The sequence below is a fragment of the Haemaphysalis longicornis genome, unplaced genomic scaffold (assembly GCF_048455015.1).
Source record: "Haemaphysalis longicornis isolate Haplotype H1 unplaced genomic scaffold, Haemaphysalis longicornis Haplotype H1 scaffold_8, whole genome shotgun sequence".
Taxonomy (NCBI): domain Eukaryota; kingdom Metazoa; phylum Arthropoda; class Arachnida; order Ixodida; family Ixodidae; genus Haemaphysalis; species Haemaphysalis longicornis.
Genome location: NW_027526445.1, coordinates 83,212,847 through 83,230,585, shown reverse-complemented (window position 1 = coordinate 83,230,585; position 17,739 = coordinate 83,212,847). Strand labels below are relative to the sequence as shown.

Genomic DNA, 17,739 nt, shown 5'->3' with positions numbered 1-17,739 from the left:
AGCTTTTCCGACGATGATGAATAAGAAGTGGAACGAGGCGGTGTGCCGAGAACGAGCGACGGCGGTCGTAAAGAAGCTTGATTGTTACGGTAGCTCATGCCGCGTTCTGGCACCTTTGAGCCCATGAGTAGTTTTGGCTTGCCTCGGGTCCCGTGCCTTTCACATGGGACGCGGAAGCTAAGAGTGCGCTGTGCGGACACGGTCTATCGTCGGTGCCACTTGGCCCACTGAGACGGTGCCTTCATTAACGGAGAGATGAACCGTCGCTTCAACAGACAGCGCGTGTGGTTCGAGGCAGAGGACCCATGAGCAGTACCTAACCAACAGGTCGTCTTGCATTGCTTCCACCAATCACTGGCACCGGTGACATCCCGAATGGACTAACATGTTCGGCTAGACACCGACGAGACGCTTTCACAGCAAACCTGTTTGGAAATTCGTTATTTTTGCGGTCCCCAGTTAAAAATGCAAAAAAAATGCTTAGCTTAACCACTTCGGGAGATTGGCCAAGAATACCGTGCATACACGATAAGAAAGATTGATCAAGATTAGCCAAAACGATCATATCCACTTAGAGAGATTGGCCAACATGGACAAACAAAACAAATCCATTGTTCATCATAACTATGGAAACACTTTATGGGAATTGTAAACACTATAGCTTTTCTCATAGCTTTGGCAACACTTGCTCGGAACGAGAAAAACACGTCATAGCGTACGCCCCTCCAAGGTGATGTCAAATGAGTATCACTTCCAGAAAAATGAAGAAAGCTAACACTTATAACAACAATGACAACAAAGGTCGTTGTGGCAGCGAAGAAGAAGCAAATCGGCTACAATCGTGGCTATAAACCGTAGTGATGGTCGGGAAGTTTGCGTACATTTTCGCGACCTTGAAGTCGTACGCGTTAGAGTGAGATTTCTTCTTTTTTTACTTACACCTTTGCTTTCACAACTCTCCGCGTGTTTGTTTTAGGATCCTCTTTTTTATTCGCTAGCCTTTCCCCGCGAGTATCTATTGTATTGAAATACATGTGCTGTTTGTGTACGATGAGGCCAGTCGTCAGGTCTACTGCGAGGTGTTAGTTGCACATCTGTTCATTACAATCATAACCGTCATTTTGAGACACTTAACGTATAAAGTTTGTTATCTTGCGGTGCGTTTTACTCGTAGGTAGGACCTACCAAGCCTCGCTTTAATAAATGAGCGGAAGACAAAGGACAAAATATGATTGATTTTTCTATTTACGTCGCTTTTTGTCGGGCAATATTAACATCAACTAGGAAACGAAAGTTAAGGTTCACATGAGTTTTATCAAACCATTTTTAACAGCAAAGCTGCTGTAGGTGGCCGTATAGTGTGGCTGGCCGTGACGCGTTAAAAATACAAAAAAATGCTGCGTCCTCATCAGCGGATGCTACGCAGCGGCCAAAACGTGTCTCCCGCACGCACAGTGGATTTAGCACCAAAATGCACATGAAAACCCTGAGGAGCAAGAAAATTCAAAGACCTTGTGAGCGCAGGGCTCGCGGAAGCAGCCGTGCGTCACTAACTTTTGCAGTGGCTGTAGCAACAAAAAGACACCGGCGAAAACCATGAGCACCTCACGTTGCCTAGCAACCCAACAACACCACAGCTCGTGTTACACCTGGCCCAAGGAACCTCGAAGCGACTGCCAGGACTCCAAGCGTGTCTCATGCATGTAAAGAGATGACGGGACAAATGAATAAACCGTATCATAGTTGTACAAACGCGTGGGGATGTGCACATCAGTGTTGACGAGAAAGAAATACTGCAGCTTCGCTATGGTTGAAGCCTAGCGTGACTGAGCGCAAGCTTGGACTATTTGTTTTATAACTTACGCAGTCATCTGTGTGCAGCTGTATTTGTGCGGTGAGGTTGCCAAATGTGACATTACCTAATAGCAAGAAATAGAGCGGTGCAACTATTGGGGGCTACACCAGAAGGCCAGAGATTGAGCGAAACTCGGAAAGCACGACCTCCAACGACGCCCACATAACGAAATGATGATATTTTTAGGCGGGGTTCAAACGCTTGAAAAATGTAATTCATGCTATTTGCGGATTATTGGGGTGACGTAACCATATCACGGCAGCACGCTTCAAGGTGGAGCGATTAGGGCGAGGCGCAGTTTCACTGCGTTCTCTCGCCCCACTGTTCCACTGGTGCTACTGGGGGCAAGCAAACCAAAACTTCGTTACTTTATCGCGCTTTTATTTTAATAATTTCTATTTCACTACACGGTTGATTTCTTTTTTATTTTAGGCGTTCTTACGAGCTTTTTGTTTGAAATTTGCAGTTATAAGCAGATGTTTCTGCCCATTTCGGACGTCGGTGGCAGACAATGCAGACGTGACTTAGGCAGACGTGACTTAGACAATGCAGACGTGACAGACGTGACTTAGGCCGATTGAAAAAAAAAAAACAGAAATCGGATGATGGAAACGCGGCACATTCTGCTGCATGGTGTAATCTAAACCCTCCGTGCGCTTTCAGAAACGAAATTCCGTATCGGCACGTCAGTCTGCTGACGAGATTTAAAGGGGAAAGATTGGCGATACTGAATGGCAACTGGAGCATTGCATTTGCGGTAATGTTTATCGGATGTATGGCACGTGCGATTTTCTTTTCCATTATTTCATTGTTTTTTGGCATTCTTTCGGGATCGCTTCCACCAGCTTCTTTTCTGATATACCATGTTTGCGTCAGTTTCGTATCTTTCATTTCGGGGGAACTCGGCAGAGAGAAGTCGCAGCCATCCTAACCTCCTTACGATCGGGGTTCTGCGCGGCTGGCGTCCACCCGTCCTTCCCATGCGCCATCGGTTTCATGTGTCACATGGCACACATTATTCTGTACCTTTTAATTTCAAGTTCACAGTTTTGTGGATTTTAAAAAACCCAGCCCATTCGGTCCTCAAAACCAGCCATTGCGGGCAAGTCAAGAAATTGGGAATGGGGTGCAAAGAAAGGAATAGCAACAATTACAGGTTTTCATATTTCTGTCCTTAATTTCACTTTGCTTTTCACAGCTCTTGTTCGACGAAGCTCTCTACAGTCGGTTTTTTATGGACTCTAACTATATCTCTACCACCCTAATGGGGTAACGCTGTTTCGGTCTCAGCTCTTGCCTTCACAAGCTTTGTATACTCCACTTTCTGCCAGAAAACGAAGAATCTGGACAACACCCCTTGAAATGCGCAAACACCACCTCAGGTAATAGACACCGTTGATTAGATACTATTCTGCGAGAGGAGTTTTCGCATGAGTGGTGTGACACGCAACGCCTCAAGAGAAACCATCTGCCGCGCTGACTATAAATAAAGCGCACGGTCAAAGAATGCCAAATTGGAGAGTTTTCCTAGCAGACAACGGAAGCACGGTCACTCGTTGGAGATCTCCTTTTCATCCAGCGGTCGCGAATGAAGCAAACGCTCCGGGTGCAGACTGATAAACACATCATAGAAATTGCGGAAGTAATGTCCTACGAACCACCTATAAAAAGGCGAAAACATGTCTGCAGTAAACCAATTACGCACTCACCGGCCGACTGTCGGCGGGGGCCGTCGGTTTGCGGTCGCTACCACCGCTTCCGTGGAAGGTGTTCGTCGCATACAACCTTTGCGCACCCTACACTTGCTCTTTGGAAGTCATGGAGGGAAAGCTCCCTCAATATCGTCGCAAAGGGGGTCGGGAGCCAAATGACTGCACAACCAATGCATAGTAGTTTCGAGAGCCGAAAAAAAGCTTGAAATCTTCCTCCGCTAAAGAAACAAACTCTGTCGGGATAGATTAATGCCTGCTACGGCGACCGTGAACAATAAACCACGCCGCCCCAGCCGCCAACAGGAGCGTCACGACTTTAACTCGGCCAAGTTTCCTCCGAGTTCTCGTGTCAATCGAACACACGCAGCCCATTCGGGGGCGCGCCGTAGAGACCAATGCCCCATCCAGCTGTGGGGTTGCGTAACAGCTACGAAGTCACCAGCATTTGAGGCTCGGGTAACAAAGCTTAACAGGAAACCATAAACGAACGAAGTCCCGAAGCCACTGTCAGTCAAATGCTGCTATAGTCGCGGAGGTGGTTGGGGGAAGCCAGAATTGATCCGAACGAAGAGCTCGCTTTAGTCCGAATGATAGGAGCGGTCGAGACGAAAAGATTTTCCCATGGTAGCAGTATTCATACATATCAAAAACACAATCGACTACAGATGACACACCTGCAAAACCTAAAACGCACTGGTGAAATGTTGAAATACGCTCATGACACGCTAAATTGGGTGATGTTGGATATTATGCCCGCCGTAGTCACGTAGACAAAGCCGGTCACGTTTGACAGTCGGGAGATGGGCGCGTTCCTTTCGCTACCGAGAAATGCTTTGCTTAGATGTTTTGCGCTTCCGCTGAGCTGCATTGTAGCCACCCTTGAAAGAACGTAGGTAACACATTTCTTTGAAGAACAGAACACATAGAATATCTTACCCGCCCTGCACCGCTTCCAGATGGCGGAGCTTTAAAAGAAGTCTAGGGCCAGGCCAGTGTTTTAAAAGGAATACCTATGTTATCTACTCTACGGAACAAAGTGCATAATACAACTCGATTCTAGATGGCGCGGCACACAGACGCTCCCACATGCTATTCTTTTAAATGCGGAGCTTTTCTTAGGCTCGCCTGGTCCTGCGTCGTTGATGGCGGCGCCGTCCACACGCTCACTGCGCATGCGCAACTCTCCTCCTTACACGCACAGCTCCGTGATACTACACTATATAAAAAAAGAAATAGTTAGCGGCGCCCAGTTTTGATCCCACGACTATCTGGCCGCAACGGGAATTACGCGGTGCTCTTCCCACTACGCTACAAATCCGGGACAGGAGCAAGTGCTACGAACGCGCCTTATGTCCTTGCCTCATTCAAACTACGTCAAGAAGCTTCTGATACAACGAAGGCACGCGAAGCTGAACGTCAACGGAAACGACGAACTGAAAACTTTAGAGAGGGATGCTGAATTTCCCGTGGGAAAGCTGTGGCGGGAAGCGCCACGCGCCTTGCAGCTCAACCAGCCCCGTCCGCAGCGCCTCTGATGCTGATTGTGGCAGGATGCCCCTAGGGATTGACCAACCAAAGAATCCATCACGAGATAGGTTCGTGTTCAACCACCGTCGTCATCTTCCCGTAGGGGAACCGCCGAAGAAGAAGAACGTGAAGACGAAGATGCGAAGAGGAGGGCGCGTACATTGCTCTCAGCTGGTGCACCAATGTCAACAACCTTTACGTCACCAAAGCTGACGGAGACTACTGATTCTACCACAGAGACAACATCGACAAGAACATGATGGACGAGTTTTGGCGCCTCGAGAACCACCGCCTGCTCACCGTAACACAACAGCACTTGCGTTCCTTTGCCACCGGTGTGGACCCGGACGCGGAAACGCGAAAAACCAGATCACCAAACATAACGGCAACACAATATAACCACACGGAACCGCCATGATGCTTCGCATCCTCATCAGGGTTCCACCCGGGAAGATGGTGTAATTTTTTTTTTCGAAGTGAGCCGCCTGAACTGGCGCGCTGATAATGCCAATCATGCTACGCGCGATTTCGGCGCTGTTGCTGCAGGCATAGAGTTACTTAGTAAGTATACTAGAGAGGAAACTGCGCCTCGTAAGCCATGTCATCATGGGGACTCATGGGAAGACCTTCTTTTTGGCTTGGGCTTGGCATGACAATTGGATTGATAAGCGGTTTTTTGGGATTTGCTTTCTTCACTATGCATAACACATTTACGAGCTACAAGGAAGCCGAAATCCTTCCGTTTTTGAGGTAGCCGTTTTCAGTGAAAGAGCAGGCAATGCGGGATCGCACCTGACGTTGCTCATGCCACAGTTGAAGGACGTAAGACTGAGCGGGTAATAAGGCGCCACGAAATTTGTAGTCTACGAAAAGAAGGAACAAAACGTACTTCGACTAAGACAAGATACGGCAGATACGGGCGCTTGTATGCGTCATATCTTGTCATCGTCCAGGACTTTTTATCGCCACGTTTTCTTTTTTCTTGTTAAACTAGGTGGCGGTCGCGGTGCAGCGGCTCACCACGAACGCAACGTTTTCATAGGCACGCTCAAAAAACTTTCTAAACTCTTCAAACAAGTTATTATTTGAGATAGTGTTAAAATAATAAAATCACAGCCTCTAATGAGTTTCCTCCCAAAATATTAACATTGTTCGTAACAACAACTTTCGCCTGCGGAATAGCAGGCACAACTGTTCCGGCAAAAATAGGCTTTCCTTCTTTTTTCCTTAGTTTTCAAACCGCCTGATTTTATTTTCTACTTACATAATTGCACACTATTCTTCGCGCTTTTTTGGAACTTTGTTTACATTTGCGGTCAATAAAACGTTTCAATCTAAGAAAATGCTGAAACTAACGCAATCGTGATGTATAATGGCGGCCCATGACGATAAAGACGACCTTGATGTGAGCCGCATAGACGCTAGCGCTAGATTCCTCTCTACTGTATAGTGTGAGAAACTCTTTGGCTGGTGGTTTATCGGATGCTGCACTATCACTACTTTGTTCACTCTACCAGGTAGAAACTCGGGAGCGAGCTATCTCGGGCCTTCTAGAATATCACCCCTTGGCATTGAGCCACAACTGAAACGACGCCAGATGTGTCGGAAACCGTGGAAATGAATAATGCATACTGCGAGAGATTCGAAAGAAAAGTGAATACTCAATGTACTTGAACGCATTTTTTATTGTATTGTAACTTCAAGTTTCTTACAAAGAACTGCGTGAAGACGGTTTGACGGTTCAATAACAATTGCGAATACTTGAAAACCTGCACAATTGCATTCTATAATATGGGAAAACGCTTTGTAATTGAGTAATTGTAACGAATCTGCTTTAACATTCGCGTTGAGACGCGTGTACAATACTAATGCGTGAAGATGTATGACATGGCGTGCTCTAAAAGTTTGCATCAGTAAGGTGTCAAGGAATTTACATGTGCATAGACGGTGAATTTCTAAACCAGAGTAAAAAGGTGCCATTTTAGCAAGCTTCTATGATTAAGAGACTGTAGCTATCGCTAGATGTATTTCAAATATTGCCTTATAGTAGTGGATCGTTCACAAAGCAGGTCCCTTGATAAACGTGCCGCGAAAACTATCTGGGCCAGAACAATTTGGGTCTTAGGCGAGATGAACAAGGTAATATTTGTTTTTGTGGTGTGTTGTATAATTTCATTGTACAGAGAGCACCTAAAACAACTTGCGGAGTGTTGTAGTAAAGTATAGCTGGTAACTGCGCTGGGGTCGTTCATTTCAGTACAAGAAAATCTGTATATGAGCAGTTTCCACAAATCTTGTACCAAAATACTGAGGATTTGGTACAGCCCTAACTTCCCTATCCATATTTTTCTATTATTACGCGGGCTGTTGGCAAGTGCTAATTAAAAATATGGATAATCGCAATCAGAGATATCCAAGCAAACTCTAAATTTTACAACTAGTGATGCATGCTTTCGAGAATCTCTCAACGAGCGGGCTGAGGGAAAACGGACCTCAAAGCTGAAAAAACCAGGATGTACATTGCCAAACAACCCCTTCGTAGCAAACCAGCAAACTGGGGAATGTGTCACATAGTTATGGAGGGCTCAACATACGACCAACATGTAATAGCCTCTACTTTCGCCCAGGAACCACTGTGGTCATTTATTATGATTTTTCAGAAACGAGAATACAATCGCTAGCTGCTGCTTCTATTTACGATTGTGTACGTAAGTAAAAAAAACGACACACAGTGAATGCTTGAGGGCAACAAATACAAGCAGTAATGTCGCGTCAGACACGACTTTACGCACTGTTTTCCGCTGCACTGGAGAATTAAAGATGAATTACCAGTACGTCCGCTTGTATAATTCACTTTTGCCCAGTGGCTATTTGCGAACCACTGAAAATATGCAACTTAACATTGCGTCAAATATAGATTATCCGCCTTAAATAAAGGCAATTATAGCCAGAAGCTGCGTAGAAAAAAGAAACAAATGTTATTGTAAATGATTCCCGGTTAGCTTTTGTGAAAAATACACGTTTAATACGTACAAACTTCTAAATTGCGAAGAGGAAAGTCATGCTCGGCATTCTCACCACGTATGTTAAGTTCACGTTTGCAGGTGCACTTAGGACGAAAACTCAAAAACCATTCCGCTCACTCATCCCCGGCACCACTTGGCTCTTTTACCCCAATGGTAGAAGGTTTTTCAATAGAAACAGCACGGTTTTTATTTGGCCTCTCTATCCCATGCGTAAAACGCTTGCCCTACTTTTGCACTGCTCTTCTGTTTTCTAGGCACTCCGTTATAGTGAACTAGAATCCCAAGTATTCTAGTCGGACAAATGTGCAAGGTCTGCTTCGACGCTTCTCCCGCGTGCAGTTTCTGAGCGCCGCTCTTTCCTTGCACTGGAAGTCTACGCACCTCACAGCGATTTTTTGTGGACAACGCACAACTATGAAACATAGAGGTTCATAAATTCGGCAAAAAAATGTACTCGTTGCACGTAGACGTAAGGGCGAATTTCTATGGAAGCCACTGACACTTATTTATGAAAGGTGTGAAAGGTGTGACCTATTACTGCTTTGTGGAATAAAAAAATGACACCTACAACTCTTTCTATTTCATTTTTATATGTCTCCAGCACGAGCACTCCTCTTCCCACACATTGTTACACTGACGGGTACACAGTATTCTGACGCCTTGCCATTTGGGGACCTTTCAGCGTGTAGTCCACTTACATTCACTTTTACTCTCAATCTTCAATCGCGTATTGCGCTTATATTGTTCAATTTGACAGGTGCGATAATTGTTCGATTCCACGGTCAGTAAATTAAGAGCAGTTGCGCTAACCTAGCACACTGCGTACTCGTACTTACGCACTCACCACTCTCATATAATGCCTTCACTTCTTCAAAATCCAGACTAGAATACCCCATTAAGCTGATTTAAAAAAAACGCACTCGAAATATCCGCTAGCCGCGAGTAAGCTGTAATGAGCACAGTGACCAATATAGGCGGATGCATCCTACCTGAGCACTGAGATAACACTTGCTTGGAATTTATTCTAGGCTTCTTATGGCGATCTCGTGTCACTGTTGGAAAAAAACCCTCCTTCCCAAGAGAGAAGGCGATCAATAAAGCCATTCGGGCACCGTGCTCTCCCGAAAGCAGGACAGACATTTATAGTTTGATGTAAAAAGGTTGCGACGGGTAAGAGAAAAGAGAGTGAGAACCTCTCGCACTAAACAAAGGAGAACAAGACTAAAGTTTAAGACTAAAGAACAAGACTACAGACTACAGTTCTCAATTAGGAGAACTGTAATCGAACATGGACTCGCTTGTTAAAAGTAACGCCAGCTGGTAGTGGGCTCTTCGTGCTCTTCGTTATATGCAGCCATGGTTGGCGGGTTGGCAGTTCACCGAAGGCGATGTCGTTGACCCTAGCGGAGGGTTTTGCGCGGCAAGAGCGCATTAGCGGCTGCATGTTGTAGCAGCAGCGGCGAGCGGGTGCTGCTGCAGCTGCGTTGCACGGGTGCTTCGAAAACTAGTGTCAGTCACTGTAGCATCAGGTGTAGACAGAATTAGGCCCCGGCCGCCAACGCGGGGCCGCTTGGACGTGCTGCAGGTGGCCAGGGAAAATTCCCGAAGGTGGGGCAGCAACAGGTGCCCGTCGCTATGGGGAGAGCCCCGGAGTGCTGGGATTAGCCGTAGGCGTCATGTTAAAGCAGCTCCGGAGTGGGGTACGGTTCGTCCTTGGAGCAGTCGTCAATGAACCCCAAACTGCAGCCGGACAAGCGAATAGTGCTAGTAGGAGCTGTTCACTTTTTTCCGGAAAGGTTCGGGCCGCTACACTTGGGTAAGTTGCCCGCATGCAAGTTGGGCACGTGCAGTGAACAGACCCTTTGTTTCTAACTGATCTCGCAAATCTTGCTTCATCTCTTCTATTCTGTTTGTGCATAGACTGAGCTTCCTTTCTTTTTTGCGGCAACCGTGATAACGTCTATAATCATCGTGTATTGAGCGCTTAAGAGACCCTTCATACTGTTCAGCGAGTTGATTTGGTTAAACTGATGTAGCGGCTCTCCTAGACATGGCCTTCCTTTGCTTTGCTGGGTGATGGCGGAGTTTGGTGAGGGTTCTTGACTTCTGCATGTTTGTCTTTGTCAGCCTGGATAACTGTCACTGAAACGTGCTTGTCCGAGGCAGGTTCATAGTTGCGTAGTTCACGGATTTTACGACCTGCGCTTACGCTTGGAGCTCCGTGATTGTTAATGTTCGACGGCAGGTCCTCGCGTTCTATCTCATTGAGGACGTTGCTTCCTTCGTCTGCGACATTTCGCGGCATTTTTAGGTTTCAACTTCTGGGACACCGTTTTCTTTGAGCGGTGATGGACTATGGACCCCCGGAGGAACCATGCCACGTCGATCCACCGGTTGGCGCGGCCTCCAGGAAGATTGCCAGCCTCCCAACCGACGCGGAAACCCAGGACTCCCAGCTTTACTCAGCGCCCATTTACGGTGATTCTGACGGTGGCTTCCAACTCTACGTGGAAAAAATGGGTAAAAGGAGGCTCCTAATGGCATCTTCGCGGTCGAGCACCTCGACGGTGAGGCCCGTGTCTAGACGTATTGTACACACGATAGTGTTCGTGCCGGAAGTCAAGACGAAAACCACGAGGATGCTCAACAAGAAAGTGGTCTCCGCGTTCCTCGAGGTCACTTTGCCTACAGAAATCAAAGACGTAACCACCAATTTCCGAATAAACGTCTTGGCTTTCGACATGGAGCATCGAATTGCACTGTAGGTGTTAAGGAAGATCCCGTCATTACAGAACATAAAAGGGTGAGCCTTTGGGACACCGTACGGAGACATGACCGTAGACGTCGTTTACGACGTCGATGCATCCATCCCTGAGAAAGACTTGCCTATACCTAAACAAACCTGCCGATGAATACTATTGTCATCCGACAAGTGAGCCTCATTGGCACGTCCAGATGCGTGAAGGCCATTTTCAGGGCGACAGCCTTCCCGCAAATGTTAGGGTGGGTCATTTCTGTAATCCTGTGCTACCTAAAGTGCCCAAACCCTTTCAGTACCACAAGTGCTTAAAGATTGGCTACGTAGCTGTAGTCTGCGGGAACGCCCCTGTATGTCCCAAATGTGCTGGGCCGCATAAGGCTGGCGACTGCTGTGAAGGTAGCCTCAAGTGCGCCAATTGTGAGGGCGCTCACGATATCTCATTGAAGAAGTTCCCACGTATGAAGCGGGAGGTCGCTGTGTTGAAGCAGATGGTGCGGGACCTCTGCACGCATAAGGCGGCCGCTGCGACGGTGCGACGGCGGCACTGCCGCCGGTCTCGACGCCGGAGGTCTTCATGAAATGCTGGTCATTCTCCAACCAACGCTTTACGTAACCGGCTCCTCCACCAGTGCAACTATTACCACCACCGCTAAGCCTGCGGTCGCCACCCCCACCGCCACCTCCACCGCCCAATGCCCAGCAGTATTCGCCGAGCAGGCGTCACAGCCAGGTACAACAGTCTCTGTCGGCTGACGCGTGGCCCCCACAAGCACCGATTGTACCGTTACCTGAGCCCCAACGGTCAGCGCTGTGTAAAGTCATGCGATCTCTCGCTCCAATTTCAGGCCCCCATTGCCAGTTCGTAAAGGTCCCGAGGTCCCTTAATAATGTCAACCGCACTTTTCTTACTAGCATAAACATCCCATCTGCGCCAAGTGCACTGCACGTGCTGGCGGCCCTCGATCCAGTACTGGCAAGCCTCGAGTGAGCAAATACCATTCCCGAAGTGCGCCCTTCGCAGAGTGCAGACGTCAAGGACGCTTCCATTTTTGGGTGGAACGCCAGAGGACTGCTATCACGCATCGCTGGTCTTCGCCGATCTGTGTTCATGGAGTCGATTCCCATCCTCATCATTTGTGAGCCGAACCTGCGTAAACCTATTAAACTATCTGGCTATGAACTTTTTAAATCAACCACAGACGGAGCGGCAAGCAAGCTCGTCGATTTCATCAGACGTGAGCTCCCATGTAGACCACCACGTGAAAGCTCGGAATTGCAATGAGGACGTCTGCCTGACCATCAGGAAAAGCGAGCTAACATTCAAACTTGTGGGTGCGTATGCACACCCGGCATTTCGCTTTAATTGCCAGAGGCTGCAGGACATCTTCAGTGCAACGACTGCTCGGTCGGGTATTACGGGTGATTTGAATGCACACCAGTTGCTGTGGGAAAGCTCATGCACTAACACCAAAGGCTGGAACCTGGTGTCCTTTGCGTCAGAACATGGCCTATGCGCACTGAACGATGGAAGTCCGACTTGTGTTTGTGGTACAGACAAAGGCAGTTGCTTGACCTAACGTTTGTGTCGCGATGCTCGTCCGGACAAACACAATGCTTGGACCTAACATTTGTGTCGCGATGTTGTCCAGGCATACGCAATGGTTTGCAGACATTGAAACTCATGGAAGTGACCACCTTTCGACCTATCTAAAGAATATTAGATTGCGAAGTCGCATCGACGCTAACGTCATTCGGGTGACCGATTGGCCACTTTTATATCCTAAATGGAAGATATCTGTTAGAGTAATGACTCTGGAGATGTGGAGGCTGCTATTGGACGCACACTGGTTGCTTCCGAACGTTCCGTCCGCTCTACCCAAAAATCGCAGGTTTTGGCATTGAGCCGGAACACCTCAGAGCTGTCCGTTGGTGCCTGAACAAAGGTGCAGATGTCCGAAGTCCCTTCGAGACTTGAGGGATGCCAAAAGGACCCAAAAGATTTAATGCCGAACTATCAAAGCGCAAACACAACGTTGGAAGACCTTTTGTAAATTGCTCGACTCTCGAAAACACGGGCCTGGAATATGGAGGACAGCGCGAGTGATAATGCCCCCCCGTGAAACAGCAAACAGCATTCCCCATTCACGGCTTCTTTGGCTGTTCATCAGAAGCGTGGAAAGCTCGAAGTATATTACTTTTGTGTTCGGATCACCAGTGGAACAGGCCCTTCCGCCTGATCATTTCTCACTGACATTCCCCCATCGCGGGATCGTCGGATGGACGTCCCGTTTTTGATGGAAGAACTGGAGGTGGTGTTTGCTCTGTTCAAGCGGTCGTCAACACCTTGGCCCAATGAAATGACCTAGAGCGCTCTGTGTCGTCATGTTTACAGTGCCCGCATGCCCTTTTGAAATATAGCAGTGAAGTATGGCGCGACAGCATAATTCCTGAAAAATGGAGGTCTAGCTGCCTTGTTCCTCTCCTGAAACGTGGAAAATCTCGGCTGGACCCTGCGGCTTACGACCCATAGCACTTGCCTGCCGCGTTGGAACGCTAATGGAACGAGTTATCCTGTCACATCAGGAGTGGTTCCTCCAGCACTACAACGTCTACCCTGCAGTCATGGCTGGTTTCGGTCGTAGCCGTTCGTGCATCGATTGCATCATCGAGGTGGTCGTAACTTCTGTGCAGCAGCAGAGACACGCCAAGCGCATACGTGCTGCGACGTTGCTCGACGTTAAAGGAGCATATGATAATGTAAACCATGATGCCATTCTTAGGGCACTACAAGCACTTGGGCTTGGGAACCGTGTCTACCAGTCGCTGGGAAGTTGCTTTCCGGGAGATCATTCTTTTTAATGACTCAAGATGGCCCTACGTCTGTACGCTATACCCACTGAGATGTCCCCAAAGGTAGCGTCTTGATCCCCACGTTGTTTAAAATAATGTTCTACGGCCTTGAAACTTTGCTTCTAAGAACGGTTTATTTGTTGATTTAGGCGGATGACATTAGCATATGGGCAGATAGAGTGCCACGACGGTACGTGCGCGCGCGCTTGTAAATGACCACTTCATATTTGCACACAAATAGGCTGGAAGTGTCTACCAGCAAATGCGCAGGGCTGCGTTTTTACTGAAGCGCATGTATGCATACCCTTTTGTGAATTGGTGGTGAAAAGGTCTCTTAAGTAAAATGTCAGAAGTTCATTGGCGTGATTGTCGATAGAGATCTTTCTCGGAGCCCCCGCATGAGTTGTATGAAGATGCGGCTGTCTGCAGTAACAAATATTCTTCAGTTCATTGGCGGCAAGAAGAAGGTAACGCCAATGACATCATTGTTGCAGCTATATAACGCACTATAATTGGGCTCCCTTCAGTACAGCCTGCATGCACTTTCAGGTATCTAACGCAGAAATATTCAGGAACTGCAAGGAATATAACCACAGGCTCTCCGAACTTGCCTTGGCCTACCACAGTGCTCGTCAACAGTTCCAACCATTGCACTCGCCCGTGATAACCCTTTTCCACCAACCTGACAATTGATACCCTCAGAGCGCATTTCAGACAATTACCCAGACTGCCTGATCACCACCTTGCGAATATGCAATCAGAAAACCCTCATGCATCCTTCGCAAAGTTTGTAGCCGCCCACATCACTAGCATGCCTTTAAACCATATGCCTGCAACGAGGCCGCTGCTCCCATTTTGGTGTACGCTGCAGCCCCGACAATGCCTTACTGTTCCATGGTTAACGAAAAAGCAAGATTTTCCGACGCTAGCACTAACTCCCATCTGTCTATACAAGCGATATAGTGACCGCAGCCATATATACACCAATGGCTCGGTAAAAATCTCTTGCTCTGCCATTGCTGTGATTGTACCATGGTTGTCGATAACCAAGGAATTCAAGATAGCCCAACTCACAACTTCCGCGGCCACAGAACGTACCGCCATCCGTTGCGCCCTTCACAACATTGAGCAAGCGATTGATATGGGCGATCTTCTGTGATTACGGGCCTGAGCAATAATCGCTAAAGTCAGCCCTGTGCCGTAAACCTCATGGCGAGCTGCTGGCCGAGATAACGCTACCGTAAGATCATGCTCCTCAAGTTGGTGATGACATTGCCTCCCAATGGCTTCGCAGTAACTGCGGCATCTTGGCAATGAAAGGGCGTACGCTGAGCCCACTTGGCACAGCAAAAGTGAGGGGCCATGTATATTTCATTATCCAGGACGGAGTTCGTTAGGACTATCCGTAAACTTGCCAGGGAGACCACGATAGCCAAATGGACTACCCAAGAGCTCACGAGCACTCGCAGTCATGCCCTGGATCCGCATTTTCAGCGTCCTCTTCAATAATACTTCCTATGGCCTGATGCAACTCTTCTTTGCCATCTCTAGCTTGGAGCCGCCTTCACAAATGCTTACTCCCATTTGATTAGAAGAGCAGACACTGAGGCGTGTGAAGTCTGCGACACACCGGAGGCAATACGACGTCTTACGTCTTCCATGAGGATTTACGCGTTTTTTTGTCGGCAAGAAGGCAACTCTCCTCAACTTTACGGAAGCTCGATTCTTGGCGGCTGTTCCTTGAGGAGAAAATCTTGGGCCACTGGCCTTCACCGTCATCTACGCACAAGGCCACAAAAGCGCCCCTGTGCTCTCCCTTTACCTTCCCCTTTTTTGCTATTCTCTTCTGTTTTACCCTTGTTCTTCCCCACGTGTAGGATAGCAAACTAGGCCATAGCCTGGGTGACGTTCCTGCCTTTTTTACCTTTATTCCTTCCTCTCTTCATTCTTTCTGCAAGGCTTACTTTCAACCGGAAGATTTTGAAATCGAAGAGAACGCCCGGAGGGCTTGCCAAGTTGAATTTTTTCAGTCCTGTGAGTTTGAGCTTCCCAGGAATGAACTGCATCACCAACATCATGTTCCCCGGACATCATGGGCAGTTACCGCGTAGAGAATAATTTGCTCCTCAACGCAGATGTTTGATGAGCACGTAAGTGGGAGGTAGACGTTGGTAATGATGTCAAGAAGAGGAAGGACTTTCCATAGCCGATAGTATTCTTTAACTGCGAGGCACACACACACACAAGCACACACACACAACACTCGCACAAACACAACACAGCACACAGCCAACACACGCATGAACAACACACATGCACACCTAACCCACACCACACACAACTTAGCACACACACATGCACGCACACAAAAAACACCAAACAGAACAGAAGCCACACACCAACACAACTCAAATACAGCGTCTGAGACATCATGTTTCATGCTTTTTTTGAAAACTCATTCCCAGAGTGCAATATATTGAATATTTGACAAATTTCCCACAAAACGTCATACAATATAAACAGTAACATCACAACTATTTTTTAGTCTGGTAAGTTCAAGTATTTCAAAAATAACTGGTTTTTACTAAGTCGTCTTTGCGGTCTCAGGAGGGTATTACACGCTGGGGACGTTTTAAGGCTTCTAGGAGAAAGAAAGGTTCAGGTTGCAGAGCTTCTTATCTTATTCAGGTCACCATTATTAACGAACATCTGCTCCCTTGCAGCTACTACAGTTATGTCTTGACAAAAATATGAGCCTGTGTTCGTGCCTCCTCCGAAAGTTCCCGCCCTTAGTAATGTAGGGGGTATCACACAAAAAACACACCTCACCATAACACGCTTTCGCTTCTTTTGACAGATCAGGCTGCCTCCAAAAGTACAGCTAAAAAATCTTACGATATAGCGCCAATGACCATATGAAAGAATGCAATTCCACATATTGGTTTGCGTGGTCGCTATCCAAATGATAACGTCCCTGTCATTGCCGCACCAAATAAATGGAGGTTTCAAATCTCCTCAGATAAGTTGAGGCATGATAGGATAACTTCACGAACGTTTCCCTAATTGTTTCACTTTCGCATTCGATGTAGCATGGCCTTATTCGGATATTCAAACGTTGCGGGAGAAATGTCATGTTTATCACCTTTTTGTCCACAAGGGTGTATTGCATAATTCATAATATATAATCATTGTTTTTATTCGAGCCACATGTTCGCGATTTTCTATGATGGAAATTGCGATTTTCTATGAATTTTGGAGTGCTGGTGGTACCCCGAGAATCACAAGTTTTGCATCATGTTATGAAAGTCGCTCTTGAAATCTTACAAACCAAACAACATTAAATGGAGGCACATGTATTGTGTTCGCATATCAATGAAGTTGTAAGAAATATTATGCCTTTATTGTTCAGAAACTAAATTCATTGCGCTAAACGTCTTCCTTTGGCGATTTTTTATCTCGTGAACGTAGTTGTTCATGGCGAATCTTTGCGATTAATATATTTTCGGAGTGTTTGGTGGAAACGTTTCATTTTTACGTTTTTATTTTCAGATAAATGGACAGCTCGCAGGTACTGCGGTTGTCTAAAAGGTCATGTTTCGCAGTCTGGTTGGAAAGCCTAATTGAAGCCATCATACTTTACAACCAGACCTTTATGGGAGTTACCCTGCCTAAATACACTTTCGCCCAGCCCACTCGATAATATATACTTTGCATTTGCAGAAGCCCTGTAAAGCTGCGAACTAAAGAATAGAAAGCTGACATAAATACCTTGTGTCATTGAGTATTGTGATAAATGAAAACAATAAGAGCTATGCTGTGCATATTGTACGAAGTTAAAATACAGCAGGAAAAGCTTTACTAAACCCATGATCTCCAAGCATACAAATCCGAGCTTTCTCCTCTTACCCTACAGTGTCATGGCTAACCAAGATTTGTTCGATCTGGGAGTTCACAACACGCTCAAAGAGACGCAACAAACCATTACTCAGCTAAACTTTGGTGCCTGCT

The 17,739-nt window shown here is 47.0% G+C and overlaps 1 long non-coding RNA gene across 1 annotated transcript in view; it reads left to right on the top strand.

Annotated features, from left to right (window-relative positions):
- The window catches only part of LOC144149308 (uncharacterized), a 37,202-nt gene extending 19,782 nt beyond the window's left edge, over positions 1-17,420 (top strand). Inside the window, exon 3 of the long non-coding RNA XR_013318257.1 lies at positions 17,281-17,420. This is a non-coding gene — a long non-coding RNA (uncharacterized LOC144149308). The remainder of the gene's footprint in view (positions 1-17,280) is intronic.
- The last annotated feature ends 319 nt before the right edge of the window (positions 17,421-17,739 follow it).